We start from the raw sequence: 13,990 nt of genomic DNA, 5'->3' as shown, positions 1-13,990 counted from the left end.
TGCTAATGGGAGTGTAGCTGGCAGAGTCTGCTGAGATCCAGCATAATGTCCAGTCATATCCAACTGTTCGCGAGCCCATGGACTGTGCACGCCAGTCTTCCCTGTCGTTCACTGACTCCCAGAGTTTGCTCAAACTCATGTCCATTGAGTCGATGATGCCATCCAACCATCTCATCCACTGTCGCCCCCTTCTCCTCCTGCCCTCAATCTTTCCCAACATCAGGGTCTTTTCCAGTGAGTCAGCTGTTTGCATCAGGTGGCCAAAGTACTGGAGCTTCAGCTTCAGCCTCAGTACTTCGTACTTCCAATGACTATTCAGGGTTGATTTCCTTTAGGATTGATTGGTTTGATCTCCTTGGTGTCCAAAGGATTCAAAGGGTCTTCTCCCAGGGGCCCCCCTGGTAGCTCAGGTGGTAAAGAATCTGCCTGCAATGCAGGAGATGCTGGTTCGAATCCTGGATCAGGAAGATCCCCTGGAGAAGGGATAGGCAACCCACTCTAGTACTCTGGCCTGGAGAATTCCACGGACAGAGGAGCCTAGCAGGCTACAGTCCATGGGGTCCCAAAGAGTCAGACATGACTGAGTGAACTTCACTTTCACTTTCTCCAGCACTACAATTCAGAAGCATCAGTTCTTCAGCACTCAGCCTTCTTTATGGTCCAACTCTCACATCTGTACATGCCTACTGAAAAAACCATAGCTTTGACTATATGGACTTTTGTCAGCAATGTGATGTCTCTGCCTCTTAATGTGCTGTCTAGGTTTGTCATAGCTTTTCTTCCAAGGAGCAAGCACCTTTTAATTTTGTGGCTCTAGTCACTGTCCTCAGTGATTTTGGAGCCCAAGAAACTAAAGTTTATCACTGTTTCCATTTTTTTTCCCATCTATTTGCCATGAAGTGATGGGACCACACGCTATGATATTAGTTTTTTGAAAGTTGAGTTTAAAGTCAACATAACGGCCCTTCCCAACAATCCCACCAGAGGTGTACCCAGCACAAACATGTATGTAAAACCTATATGGGAATGTTCGTAGCAGCACTGCTCATAATATCCCAAATCTGGAAAAAACCCAAATGCCCATCTACAATAGTATGCATAAAATCCGTGTATTCATACAGTGGAATATTCTACAATGAGATAAACACATAAAATTAGATGCAGCAACACAGTCTCAAACATTAAACACAATCTTTTTTTTTTTTTTTTTGCCATACCACATGATATGGAGAAGGCAATGGCAACCCACTCCAGTACTCTTACCTGGAAAATCCCTTGGACGGAGGGGCCTGGTGGGCTGCAGTCCATGGGGTCGCTAGGAGTCGGACATGACTGAGCAACTTCACTTTCACTTTTCACTTTCATGCATTGGAGAAGGAAATGGCAACCCACTCCAGTGTTCTTGCCTGGAGAATCCCAGGGACGGGGGAGCCTGCTGGGCTGCCGTCTATGGGGTCACACAGAGTCGGACATGACTGAAGCAACTTACCAGCTTTCCAGCACATGATATATGGGATCTTAGTTCCCCAACCAAGGCTGGAACCAGTGCCCCCGGAAGTGGAAGTGCAGAGTCTTAACCACTGGACCACCAGGGAAATCCCTCAAACACAATCTTGAGTGGAAGAATCCAAGTACAAAATTATAAACTGTATATGTCATTATGTATCATTTCACATGAGAGTCCAAGCCAGGCAAATCTCATCTGTGGTGTTAGAAGTCAGGATGGGATTACTTCTAGCAGAAGGAGTATGGGGCCCTGGGCAGAGGTGGTTAGAGGGTAGCATACAAGGTCCTTCAGGGAACTAGAGATGCTCGCTTCATTTGGGTTAGTATATGAGCTTAGTATATGAGCATGTTTACTTGGCAAATTCATCAGGCCATACACTTAAGACTTATACACATTTTCATATGTGTTATACTTTAGTGAAGATTGTGTTAAAATCTCTTAAGTAGTCATGTTATAGAGATCATAAATATACTACTGCATGAAACAAAAGATTCTTGATGTTATACAAGAATGTTTATTTGGGAGAATACAGTTTTCAGTGACCACATCATTTATGGAGTCAAATAATGTTATCTCACTTAGAAACCACTTAGAAGTGAAGGTGATGTGTGATGGCTTGTGAGCTCTCTGAATTTTGAATATGCAAGTGGAGCCCAGATAAAAATTATTTATTGAAATCTTACAGTGGAAAAATTCCAAACTGATATTTAAAAAATATTTTTAATATGTGTAATAAACTGTGACAAGTAGACATGAATTTTTGTTTTGAAGAGTTCATAAACATGTCAAATTATCCAAACAGCTTTTTTACATATTCTCATCAGAAACAATGCTGTTCTTGTATTTGGCCCCAGTGAACATACACACTGGATGAGAGACAAAGTGGCTTTAGTTTTGATGGCTGCAGTCAACATTACTAACAAGAAATTTGTGCACATAGCATATTTTAAGTTGGAAAACATGAATTTTAAACACTAATGTTTAATAAATGTTGAAAGCCAGGAAGAAAAAACAGTGCTTACACCCATCCATGTCAACATCTTTATGAGTGTGTGTGTTTTTGGCTGTGCTGGGTCTTCATTGCAGCAAAAAGGCTTCTCCTTGTGGGGAGCAGGCTTCTCGAGTTGCAGCACACAGTCCTCTTGTTGCAGAGCACAGGCTTAGTTGCTCTGTGGCATCTGGGATCTTAGTTCCCCTGCTGCTGTTGCTGCTAAGTCGCTTCAGTTGTGTCCGACTCTATGCGATCCCATAGACGGCAGCCCACCAGGCTCCTCCATCCCTGGGATTCTCCAGGCAAGAATACTGGAGGGGGTTGCCATTTCCTTCTCCAATGCATGAAAGTGAAAAGTGAAAGTGAAGTCTCTCAGTCATGTCCGACTCTTATCGACCCCATGGACTGCAGCCTACCAGGCTCCTCTGTCCCTGGGACTTTCCAGGCAAGAGTACTGGAGTGGGGTGCCATCGCCTTCTCCTACCAGGGATCAAATCCACATCCCCTACGTTGGAAGGTGGATTCTTAACCACTGGACCACCAGGGAAGTCCCATGCACTTCTCACTTCCTTTACAGCCCTGAGAATTTAAGTTCTGATTCAAAAACACTTTAAAGATAGAATTATTATAATGATACTTTCAGAAAAAAGTTAACCTGATATGTCTCCTGCTTCCATAAGGTGACTTGAGCAGCTCATTTCATCCTTATAAGTCTGATTCCTCATCTGAAAATGTGTAGACAACAGCCCCTTCACCCTCTAACTCACAGAACCGTGGAGCATAGGAAGATAATATACCCGTATGAAATCACTCTCATCCCACCCAGATATTAGTAACAAATGCACTAGTGTCAGACGGAGAAGGCAATGGCACCCCACTCCAGTACTCTTGCCTGGAATATCCCATGGATGGAGGAGCCTGGTAGGCTGCAGTCCATGAGGTCGCTAGGAGCCAGAAACGACTGAGCGACTACACTTTCGCTTTTCACTTTCATGCATTGGAGAAGGAAATGGCAACCCACTCCAGTGTTCTTGCCTGGAGAATCCCAGGGACCGGGGAGCCTGGTGGGCTGCCGCCTATGGGGTCGCACAGAGTCGGACACAACTGAAGCGACTTAGCAGCAACAGCAGTGTCAGAGGAGTCCTGAGTGAGATGTCCTGTCCTTAGAGATCACCCATAGGAATGTCATAGAGCTTCTGCCTTTGTTTATTTTCATTTCATTCCCTATTAAAATGTATATATTTTTCTATATGTCTTATAATATACATGATGCATTGGTAAATTAATATAGGCAACTGTAAATAATAGTTCATATGCTGAGGATGCCTATGCAAATATGAGACCCTCAGAAGTCCCCAGCTGCAACCTTTTGTGAAAAAAAGAATTTGTGAGGACCAACACAGAGTATCTGCTGTGCCATTAATTTGTTTTTCTAAAAATAAAATACCTCCCTCCAGGAAGACATAGTTTGTATACTTCTTCACCTCCTTCAGTAGTCCTGGCCAGTCCAGGAGAAAATGTCCTTTGGGTCTTAAGAGATAATAAAAGGAATTTGATTGTGTGTTCTGTTTGGCCTGATTCCAGGACTCCAATCCAAGGGCACTGATGCCTCCTTGCCTCTTTGGCATCAGGTGTCAGTCTTCTGCCACTGGTGATACCTGATGAGTGGCAGCAGGTGCCGATGAGAAGCCAGCTCTTTCCCTTTGGGACGATAGCAGCATGTCCTCAACCAGTTAAGTCAGTGAACATTTATCGTATTGGGTTTGTTGGACAAATTCAAATATGAATAGAAAACGTGCTCTGGAGGAGGGAACTGAGTAAGAACTTTTTTTTTTTTTTTTCAAGATCGTATTTCAGAAATCTTTCTGAAATCTAGACAGGTGTCCGTGTGTGTTTTACCCCTGCATGCGGAGTTATAATATTGAGCTCAGGCTGCTTCAGTGGTGGATTCAAGATGCATTGCCTCTTTGGTCATTGCTGCATATGCACAATTTTTATTCTCAGAAGACTAAAACCTAGTCCTTCATGTTTTCTTCTAAAATCATTTCAGTAAAAACACTGCCACCTCGTGTTTTGATTAGGAGAAGCATGATAGACCATACACTGACAAAGTTTCCCAGAGTAAACAGCAAGTAATGGCACCCCACTCCAGTACTCTTGCCTGGAAAATCCCATGGACGGAGGAGCCTGGTAGGCTGCAGCCCACGGGGTCGCTAGGAGCCAGAAACGACTGAGCGACTACACTTTCGCTTTTCACTTTCATGCACTGGAGAAGGAAATGGCAACCCACTCCAGTGTTCTTGCCTGGAGAATCCCAGGGACCGGGGAGCCTGGTGGGCTGCTGTCTATGGGGTCACATAGAGTCGGACACGACTGAATCGACTTAGCAGCAGCAGCAGCAGCAACTCATTTTCTTATTTATATTCAAAGAAAACCTGACGGAGTATAGAAATTTCCTGTATTGATTGTAAAATAATGTAGCCCATCTCTTGCTGCATAGTGCAGAGAGGCTGTCCCAGCTGTTGAAATTATTTTTAAATATAGATTCTAAGGTAATTCTGCTAACAGCCCAGCTTTATTCAGTTAGTCTAATCTGGCTCATTGCACAAAGTCAAGGCAGAGGGATTATGTAGGTGCTTCTCACAGGGTTGCTGTGAGATTTATAATACAAACATTTAACAGGGCCGGTCAGGTCATAACTACTCAATTTTGGGTGCATGCTAAGTTGCTTCAGTCATGTCTGACTCTTTGTGATCTGTTGACTAGAGCCTGCCAGACTCCTCTGTGCATGGGATTCTCCAGGCAAGAATACTGGGGTGGGTTGCCATGCCCTCCTCCAGGGGATCTTCCCAACCCAGGAATCGAACCCGTGTCTCTTACGTCTCTTGCACTGGCAGGCAGGTTCTTTACCACCTGGGAAGCCCCAAGTACTCAATAAACTTCAGCTATTGTATTTAATTTTCTTCATCACTTGGATCTGTGACTACTCTGGTTATTAAGATTTCTATAAGAGAACAAATAAATTATTGTGAGTCTTATTATGTCCCTTTCCCTGCTGAAATTATTATTTGCCTAATATGAGCTTGATAAAAGACGTTTATTGGGAAGCAAACCTTCAACTACAGCAGAATGGGTTCTTTTTTCAGGAGTACCAAGGAGGAAGACATCATCTGGAGGGGGAGGGGAAAGTTCACCGAAATGAAAGGCATTGACCGTCAGTCATCAAGCCTGGGTAGCACTCTGCAAAGTCAAGAAGAGATGAGAAGACATCTTAAGCCATATGTGTAGCCTAGGAAACAAAAACATCAGAGCCCCTGGTGGTAACGGGAAACTGGCGGGGCTGCGCCAAGTGATAAATTGCCAACAGGCTGGAAAGGCACGCATGGCATTGAAACCTGTGAACAAGTAACCGTGAGGCAGTGAAGGTGTTTCTGGTAGGGAAGAGACATGCTAAGACTTGTGCTTTTTTTCATATTATGATCACAGGAGAAGGTTGTAAAGATAAGGTAGACAGGGAGACCAAATGGACCACTGACTACTCATCTCAGAAAGAGTTAATGAGCTGGCACTAAAGTGGTAGGGGTGAAGAGGCGGTGCTGGGGCAGAGAGATGTTTCTGAGGAAGAATCTACATTGTTTAGTGACCAACTGAAAGGGCCAGGGACACGTCAGTGATGACCCTACCGTGTCTAGCCGGGGAGACTGGGAAGGTGAGGAAACCACTGGATCAGGAGATACACGAGAAGACGGAGGAGTTTTGGGGAGGTATTAATAGTAGGGAGTCCAATTTCAAATACATTAAGGTTGAAGAACCTCCAAGTGGATGACTTTCACAAGGACATTCAAGTGAAGATACTCAGAGCTGCATTATTCTGGATCTCAGAAGGGAAGCAGGACCTAGAATTGTGAAGATACGTAGATTTATACATCACTGCTGCTGTTGGAGCCACCGGATAGATTTCTTTCACATGAATGGAAGAGTGTCAACACTCCTTAAAAAAAAAAAAGAAGAAGAAGGTGGAGACTGTGAAGAAAATGGAAAATGAACACTCTGAGAGAGAAAAATAGCACCAGGACAGAACTCCTGGCTTTCAAGTAGCAAGGGCTCAACATCCCAAATGCTACAAGAGAGTCAACCAGAACAAGGACTGAAAAGAGGCCACTGGATCAAGCGACTGGGGTGGGATCCATGACATTATTATGAGCGTTTTCAATGGAGTGGTGAGGACAAGAGGGAAAATGAATGGAAAGTGAGGGCGTTGGTTCATTGGTTCAACAAATGCTTATCAAGTGCCTACTAGATGTTAGACTGTCCCGGCCTCGTCCAGCAGCTTACCCCTACCTACGCTTTCTCCCCAATCCCACCCCCACCTTACCCGATTTGATCCTGCAGAAATACCGAGTCCGCTGTCCTCTCTAAATCCTCAGCACTTTATTTTTCCATTAGTGTTGCTGTACCAATCAACCTTCAAGTCCAGCATTTCAAAGCACAGAGGAGAGTCATAAGATGGATTTTCTACAGGCAACTGCCTCCTGTTCCTTCAGTCTCATCACCTCTCTGAGTCAGAAAAGGCCTCTTTGCCCTCGGTCTGAGGACGTTCGTCTTGTCTTCTCAGTGACCTTGTGCTCAATGCGATGATCCTCATCTCCAGACCTGCCTGACAGGCCAGTGTCCTCCGTCCATTAAATGTGTACCTCTTAACACAAAGACTTTTTGGTTGAACACAGCTGTCCTGGATATATATTTACACAGATTTCAAGTACCACTTGCTGGAAGGTTCTCCTTAGCTATTCAGATGATTCTCCTCAACTGCCTTTTCCGAGTGATACTAATATAACTTTACTGGCTTTCCTTTTATTTATATTTGTGGAACACATACAAATCAATGTGTGGTCATTTTATTTTCAATTCGTGTCCTTATATTTCATGGTGTCTGTAAACATCATAGAGTTGGATTTTTAACCTGCCTTTTAGCTATCTAGTTCTTTAGTATTTACTGTAATTGCTGATATATTTGGGTTTATTTCTACTCTGTTATTTAGGGCCACTCTGCTTATTCTGCTTCTTTTGCATCTTCTTCCCAATCCACTTCCTTCCTGTGACTTTTGGAAGAGATTTTTAACTTCATAGCTTCTTCTTTACTGATTTAAAAGCAATAAACTCTTTTCTTACATTAATATATCCATTATATATAAATGTAAATATATACATTAATATATTTATTATTAAGAGATTTTTAACTTCATAGCTTAAGAGATTTTTAACTTCATAGCTTCTTCTTTACTGATTTAAAAGCAATAAACTCTTTTTCGTACATTAATATATCCATTAAATATAAATGTAAATATATACATCAATATATTTACATTTAACACAATTAAAAATAAATCAACATCTCTACCCTCCACCAAAGAAGTACAAGGAATTAAGAGTATTTGAACTTCCATAATGCCTTCCTGGCTTTTGCAATAACCAGCTGGTACTTTCTTTCCACTGTCCTTTATTTAGCAACCTCCTACTCCAAATCAGACACCAGTGGTCATTGTCCTACGGCCAATGCTTATTCCAATGTGCTTACATAGTTTTATATTTATTTCTCAACCATACTTTTTTAAATTTTAGACCTTTCTTCTCCCTAAAATAATTAATTCAATGAAGGTGAATTGATGGTAATTCATTTTTTGTCTCAAGTTATGAATATTTATTTTCTCTTAGCACTTTAAAGAGGTTACTCACTGCCCATTGGCTTCTGATTGTACTATCAACAAGTCTATATTGTCCATCCAATTGGATTTCTCTTCTTTTTTGTAGGTAAGCTGTCTTCACTTTTAGGATTGTCTTTGTCTTTACTTATCCTGCTTGAAATGCACTATGCTTTCTCCATCTGAGCATTCAAATGCTTTATCAATTCTGGAAGGTTCTCAATCACCATCTTTATATATTGCCTCTCTTATATCTATTCTCTTCTGAATACTAAGAGAATTTTTTTTTTAAATGTGGTTAAAAAAAAAAAAGTTCAAATAGCCTCCTGACAGTTCAGATCAAGACTTGCCACCAGATAAGTTGCAGAAGAAGCTTTCAGGCTTCAAGTTTCAGAGCTAACTTTGTCACTTTGGATGGTAAACCCAGGCATGGTTGGGTATAATCCCGAGGAATTAGGGTCTTGGTGGTGGAAACCTTCCTTCAGTAAGAAACTGCTTTTTTATCTCTCTGGTATCCTGGAGTGTGACAAATCTGAAAAACTTTAAGTAAACATGCTTCATCTCGGGGTTTCCCACACTGTATCTGTGGTAAAAATTCAAATGTTAAACCTATGGAAGCTGAGAGCTGTAATGACAAAGTCACAGGAGATGATATTTCCCCATCTACTCTCAGTCAATAATGGCTAGTTTCCTTTGCAGATGGACACATTTTTTCCCCCTATCCTTTCCATAACGAGGCAGCTTTATACAGATCCTAGCTTTGTGCAGAGATTTCACATCCAACTCAGGAATTACCCTTGAATGGGTCCATGTACTTATTTCTATCACAGAAGACCTATTAATAATATCTTTTCTTGGTCATCATCAAGATGGACAAAAGATCCCAGTACAGCCGTGGCTTCACCTTTGTCTTATGACTCTGAGCTCCAGCTCTATGGATTTTCTTATTTTCTTATAATAATCACAGCACTTCAATGTATATTATTTATTTTTTAAGCATTTCTAGGCATGTTGTTGGAGGAGGTTTTTCTGGGCTGTGCATACTTCAGCTCCCTCCAGCGAGCTTAACTGGGATAATTCTGAAGTGTGAGGTGTTCTACTGTCTGTCTGTCCTCAGTCACTTCAGTCACGTCTGACTCTTTGCCACCCTGTGTACTGTACTGCCAGGCTCCTCTGTCTATAGGATTCTCCAGACAAGAGTATTAGAGTATGTTGTCATGTCCTCCTCCAGGGGATCTTCTCAGGGATTGAACCCGAGTCACTTACATCTCCTGCATTTGCAGGCAGGTTCTTTACCACTAGCGCCACCAGGGAAGGCGGGAGGTGTTCCATACCATTTCTCAAAGCTTCCTCCAGGATTGAGCTGGATTCAGTAGCTCATTGTGGAGCTGCTTTAAGGACGCACCCCCTAGTGGCCACTTTCTAGAAGGCATCCCTAGTGATCACCTCTTTCTCTTTTTTTAAATTTATTTTTAATTGGAGGATAATTGCTTTACACTGTTGTGTGGGTTTCTGCTGTACAGCAACATGAATCAGTTATAAGTATACATATATCCTCTCCCTCTTGCACCTCCCTCCCCTCCCCATCCCCCTGGACTTCCCCATTTTCTTGCAGGCTCCCTTCACCAAAGACCTAAGTGCCCTTACACTTATTTCCAAGTATGTCTGCTTCTTTGGGGCTTCCCTGGTAGCTCAGACAGTAAAGCATCTGCCTACAATGCGGGAGACCTGGGTTCGATCCCTGGGTGGGGAAGATCCCCTGGAGAAGGAAATGGCAACCCACTTCCAGTATTCATGCCTGGAAAATCCCATGGACCAAGGAGTCTGGTGGGCTACATACAGCCCATGGGGTCGCAGAGTCGGACACGACTGAGTGACTTCACTTCACTTCACTGCTGCTTCTTTGGGGTGTCCCTGGTAGTTCAGCTGGTAAAGAATCTGCCTGCAATACAGGAGACCCAGGATCGATCCCTAGGTCAGGAAGATCCCCTGTAGAAGAGAATGGCAACCCACTTTAGTATTCTTGCCTGGAGAATTCCATGAACAGACCATGGGGTCACAAAGAGTCAGACACAAGTGAGCAACTTTCACTTTCTGCTTCTTTTAGGTATTGCCTGCCTAATACCAGGTGCTTCTAGGAACTAGACATGCTTCTGGGTGCTTCCAGAGGAAGCCTCTAAAATATCCTGTTATGCCTATTAGAGACCATAGTTTCTAACATGGAACAATTCTATCCTGGAAAACGCATATGCTCTACCATTAACAAGGGCCGGGGTGGGGGCAGGGGAACCAGCATATAAGGTGGTACTCTGTAAAAATGCATAGGAATATCTCAAGGAAAATATTTTGAAAGTTTAACAGTTCCCTTAAGCTGGGATTACTGGGGACCTTCCCCAACATCTTTATACTTTCCAAACTTTATATGATGAACATGTATAACTTTGATAAACAGAGAGAAGAATCCCCAAATTTTAAAAAGTCGTAGCAATATTTTATTAAATTGGGAGAGAAAAATGGCAAGGAAAATGGAGATGTGTTCCTAGACCTCATGTCAAAGTGAGGCACGTGTCCCCTCAGTGTGCTTCTCTTATAAATCTTTTTTTCCTATTCTTGTTCTGACCTTAATCTGTCTTAGCTAGCTTTTGCACTGGTCCCAACAGGCTCAGCTTACCAGGTTTTATTTTATAAATATACTTTCTTTTGTATCTCCAAATATCTTAGGTATTGTCGAGAACTTTTTTTTTTAACTCCAGAAACCTCACCTGGGTTAGCTCTGCTGGGAAGTTCTTCTGTACGGTGAAAAGGACATAGGCCTGAGATGGCTGAATTTGACTTTGCCAGGCTCTCTCACCTGCTGTGACCTTGAATGAGTTATCTGAATACTCTGAGTCTCAGCTTCTCCTAGTTAATATGCACTCAAATGATTGCATGCAAAGCCATTGCCTCTTGAAAACATTCATGGGAGGTTTGCCAACTCAAGCTTCAGAAATACAGAACTCTTTACTACTGGATCAAGAAAGCAAAGAGCAGAGCTTTTTTGGTCACTTCTCCCTGCAGGTCAGTTTTATACTCTAAGTGTTTCCCAAGTTTCGTGTCTTCTGTCTTCAGTCACCAGGAAAGAATCTGAGTCCTGGAGGAGATTTATTAGTCAATTGTGAATAACGGGGCTGCTCCTGAACCAGGTGGGCAGCGTCGGGTAAGAACCACCAAGGACTGGGCAGTACGGTGGTTAGGGCTCTGTACTCCCGTTGCAGGGGCATGTGTTTGATCCTGGTCGGGAACTAAGATCCTGCATGTCACTTGGGTGAAGCCAAAAAAAAAAAGAAACACAAAACCCTCACGGTATACAAGGCAAGGTTAGCTCCTAGAAGTATGTGGTATTAGGGGACAACCCTATGGGTGTCTGGGCTTCCCTCATAGCTCAGTTGGTAAAGAATCCGCCTGCAATACAGGAGACCCCAGTTCAATACCTGGGTTGTAAAGATCCGCTGGGGAAGGGATAGCCTAACCACTCCAGTCTTCTTGGGCTTCCCTTGTGGCTCAGCTGGTAAAGAATCCACCTGTAGTCCGGGAGACCTGGGTTCAATCCCTGGGTTGGGAAGATCCCCTGGAGAAGGCTACCCACTCCAGTATTCTGGCCTGGAGAATACCATGGACTGTAGATCCCATGGGGTCGCAAAGAGTCAGACACAACTGAGCGACTTTCATTTCACCATGGGTGTCTACTGCAAGTCCTTTCCTTGTTGCATTTTGGTAAGAGATTTTAAGATAATATATGTAAAATTCATTGATTCTTCTAACTGACATCTCTCCAATGCCTACTGCATGATAAGCACTGTACTGGGCAATGGAGAACCAGCAAAGAACCAAATAGACAAGCAGCCATGTTTTAATAGAGCTTATAGTTCAGAACCTTTACCAATAAAGGTCTCTCTAGTCAAAGCTATGGTTTTTCCAGTGGTCATGTATGGATGTGAGAGTTGGACTATAAAGAAAGCTGAGCGCTGAAGAATTAATGCTTTCAAACTGTGGTGTTGGGGAAGACTCTTGATAGTCTGTTGGACTGCAAGGAAATCCAATCAGTCCATCCTAAAGAAGATCCGTCCTGAATATTCATTGAAAGGACTGATGCTGAAGCTGAACCTCCAATACTTTGGCCACCTGATGTGAAGAACCGACTCACTGGAAAAGCCCCTGATGCTGGGAAAGATTGAAGGCAGGAGGAGAAGGGGACGACAGAGGATGAGACGTTTGGATGGCATCACGGACTCAATGGACATCTGTTTGAGCAAGCTCTGGGAGTTGGTGATGGACAGGGAGGCCTGGCGTGCTGACCATGGGGTCGCAAAGAGTTGGACACGACTGAGCGACTGAACTGAAAGTTCAGAAAAAATTCTGGACTCACAGGAACCACTCCATAAATTCTGGCCATTTAGGTGGCCCATTAGCATGAGTGTGGGAAGTAGAGAGAGCTCTTTAGAGGGGAATCCTGCCTTACCCACAGCCAACGGGACCTGATCTCTGCTAGCTGACCTCCAGTGGAAGACAGAAGATTAGATAACCAGTCCCACTGGTGTCATTGCTGCCAATACTCACCCCAGGAGAAACCAGGAAGTGCTCAGATACAGCAGGTGACTAGAATTCAGTCTCTGGGACAGTCCCCAGCTGCGGTCAGTGCCGTGTGGCTGAACTGCATGGGTGACCCTAATGCAAACATGCCCTGCCAGGCTCCCCCCAGTGCTCCCACTTCCATCCTTCCCCTTGCCCTTCACACATTCCCAGTCATTCCAATCAACTTACAATGCAAAGCATCTGCAAGGCACTGGACTCCTGTAATGTGCAGGAAACCAAGATGGCTACGCTTTGGGTACAGTCGCAGCACTTGCAGTCAAGAGCCTCACAGGCCGGGCATAGCTCTTCCTGACTCGGTAGATACGGTCCCAGCCGTTCCTGCTCAGGCTGGGGTCTCAGCTCTTGTGTGTGGGTTGGGGCAAGAAAGCAGAAATGATCTGTCCCTGTTTTCCCCTGAATCCCTCAAAACAGCTGCTCTTCTCCCAGAGGGAGGCTGGACGTGTGGGGAAAATGGTAACACCAACCTGGACTCATGGGAGGTGAAATCAGAAGTCACTGAGCTCCCTGAGGGTCGGACTCCTCAGTAGACAGTTGGGAGGGAGGACCAGACCCCAGGATTTCACAGCAAGCACCACAGAACCTTCAGATTTCCTCACGGACACTTCTGGGGCCACTACCCAAGGGACGAGTGGAGAGGTCTGATGTACACGTGGACTCCAACTGCCCTCCCTCACCAACCCCTCCAATCATAGCAACTCTGCTTTTGAGTGCTCATGTTCTGTGTGTTTCGGGGATCTTAGTTTGAATAAAAACTGTCCTATCCTATATACGCATATTATTTTTATATTTCACAATACACAACATAAAAACATATACACTAGATGATTGACACAATCTGTTTCATCAGTGACACTCTACGTATGATTTCTTTTCTGCATCTGATGGGGAAGTCAATCAGAAGATAGTCTGTACAGATTCAAAGTTTTAACGGCTGTTAAGTCATAAAAGGAAGGATATTTGCACTGTGCATATTCTGTCCACTTAGGGCACTGTCGGCCGGCCATGCACATCTTATTGCACGTGTAAGCAATGGACAAAGATCTTGAAGACATCTCAGCCACACAAAGGATTCCATTTTGAAGAAAAAAAAAAAAGCGCATTTTATAAAATATTGAAGCCATCCATATTATACAGCCAACTGCAAGAAAATACTGAAAA

Source organism: Bos mutus, chromosome 12 (genome assembly GCF_027580195.1).
Source record: "Bos mutus isolate GX-2022 chromosome 12, NWIPB_WYAK_1.1, whole genome shotgun sequence".
NCBI classification, from domain to species: Eukaryota; Metazoa; Chordata; class Mammalia; order Artiodactyla; family Bovidae; genus Bos; species Bos mutus.
Note: the sequence above shows the minus strand (reverse complement) of the source record.